Here is a 2631-nt window from a genome sequence, read left to right as displayed (position 1 = left end):
GTGATGATAATGTGAGCCATTGATTGTATACTGTAGTTATACAATATATGTGTGTGAAGATTTTTCAGTAAAAATATTTTTTAAAAATAGCAAGTGAAAAAATCAAGTATGTAGGAATAAACTTAACCAGGGGTGTAAAGGACCAGTACACAGAGAACTACAAAACACTAATAAAAGAAGTCAAAGATCTAAATAAGTTGGAAGACATTTCCCACTCATGCATAGGAAGGTTAATGTAGTTATCAGTTCAGTCAATCAGTATGTAAGTCTGGCACAGTGCAGCATCCTGGCTTTGGCAGTATCTCTCACATTCTTTCTTTGGATGTTGTGCACAGCTACAAAACAAAAGAACAATGGCCAAAACTTTGAAGAGGACTTGAGTCAGAATGAACAGAAGACATTCACCCCTCTACAGAGAAGATTCTCATGTAGGAGAAGGCTAGGTTAGATGAGCAGCTATAAAAGACTATGGAAAAATATAAGAGAGCATTGGCAGATACTGAGAACTTACCACAGAGAAGACAAAAATTTATGGAGGAGGCAAAATTATATGGCATTCAGGGCTTCTGCAAAGACTTGGAGTTGCAGAAATTTTGGAGAAGACAACCCAGTGTGTTCTGAAAGAAGAAATTAAAAACAATAACCCTCATCTGAAGAACCTCTGAGGGTCTCATAATGAATGAAATCCAGATCCAAAAGGTGTTCACAAAGCACAACTTGCTCAAGTTGAACCCTATGGGAGCCAAGTTTGACCTTTATGAGCACAAGGCCTTGTTTCACATGCCAGTTGAGAGGAAAGAGCCAGGTATGGTGGCACTGGTCAATAAAGTGGGGTACAAGCTGCATGGGTGCACCACCTTGTCAAGGTGGTCAAGGAAGTTTAGTGCCTCTTCGGGTTTGGATTTTTTCCCTAATCATTTGCTCTTGAAAGGCTGGTTCATCTTTCCTCATCTATGAATACATTTGACCTTTTCCCAAACCTTGTTGGAAAGCTTAAGTAACCAGAGGCTAAGCAGAAAATTAAGCTGGTTCCAAAATTACATTATTTAGTGAACTCTCAATTACACTGTTTGGTGAACACTGGTTTTTGGTACCACATGCTTATCCCACAGGCATGTTTAAAGAGGACTTATGGGACACTGTTGGACTTTGAATAGTGTGAATAATGTTATCTGCCCAAATTTTAGTGAACTTAAAACTATTTTAACTGAATAAAACATCTTCAGGGGGAAAAGAAGATATTGATTCTGCCCAAATTGATCTATAGATTCAATGCAATACCAATCAAAACTCCAGTAACCTACTTTGAAGACTTGGAAAAGCTAGTTATCTAATTCATTTGGAAGGCAAAGAGATCTCAAATAGCTAAAAAATATCCTAAAAAGTAGAATGAAGAGGCGGGACTAACACTGCCTGATATTAAAATTTATTATAAAGCCACAGTGGTCAAAACAACATGGTACTGGCACACAGATAGAAGCACTGACCAGTGGAATCAAATTGAGAGTGCAGAGATTATGCTACCAAATCTATGGTCAATTGATCTTCAAAAGACCCCCAAATCCACTAAACTAGGACAGAAAGTCCTCAATAAATGGACATGGGAGAACCAGATATAAATAGACAAAAGAATGAAAGAGGAGCCTTATCTTACACCCCACACAAAAATTAACTCAAAGTGAAGCAAAGACTTAAATATAAGTACCAGTACCATAAAACTCCTAGAAGAAAATATAGGGAACCACCTTCAAGACCTAGTAATAGGACGTAGCTTCCTAAACATTACACCCAAAGCACAAGCAATGAAAGAAAAAGAGATAAATGGGAACTCCTCAAAATCAAATGCTTCTGGACTACAAAAGGCTTTGCCAAAAAGGTGAAGAATTAGCCAACTCAATGGAGAAGTAATTTGGAAATCACATATTGGATATAGGTTTGATATCCTGTATACATAAAGAAATCTTACAACTCAATAACAAAAGAACAAACAACCCAATTATAAAATGGGTTAAAGATATGACTAGACATCTTTCCAAAGAGCAAATATAAATGGCTAGGAAGTACATGAAGAGATGCTTATTTTCATTAGCTGTAAGGGAAATGCAGATTCAGACTACAATGAGATATCACCTCACACCTATAAGAATGGCTGCTATTACCCAACAGGAAATTACGAATGTTGGGGAGGATGTGGAGAAATTGGAAGACTTATGCACTGCTGGTGGGAAAGTATAATGGTAAGCCACAATGGAATACAGTTTGGCAGTTCCTTTGAAAACTAAATATCAACTTTCCCTATGACCTGGCAATACCACTACTCAGTATATACCCAGAAGAGCTAAAAGAAGTGTCACAAACAGACATTTGCACACCAATATTCACAGCAGCATTATTAACAAGTTGCCAAAAGATGGAAACAATCCAAGTACCCATCAACAGACAAGTGGATAAACAAAATGTAATATATACATATGATGGGATTTTATGAAGTAGTAAGATGAAATGAGTCCTAACACATATGAAAACATGGATAAACCTTGAGATCATAATGCTGAGTGAAATAAGCCAGACACAGAAGAATATATATTGTATGATTTTGCTATATGATCTTGGTAACTGTAAACTCAGAGG

The 2631-nt window shown here is 36.9% G+C and overlaps 1 pseudogene; it reads left to right on the top strand.

Annotated features, from left to right (window-relative positions):
- Positions 1-217: 217 nt before the first annotated feature.
- On the top strand, positions 218-957 carry LOC143675767 (grpE protein homolog 1, mitochondrial pseudogene; annotated as a pseudogene).
- The last annotated feature ends 1674 nt before the right edge of the window (positions 958-2631 follow it).

Source organism: Tamandua tetradactyla, chromosome 3 (genome assembly GCF_023851605.1).
Source record: "Tamandua tetradactyla isolate mTamTet1 chromosome 3, mTamTet1.pri, whole genome shotgun sequence".
Lineage (NCBI taxonomy): Eukaryota > Metazoa > Chordata > Mammalia > Pilosa > Myrmecophagidae > Tamandua > Tamandua tetradactyla.
Note: the sequence above shows the minus strand (reverse complement) of the source record. Positions and strands in the feature narration are given on the sequence as shown.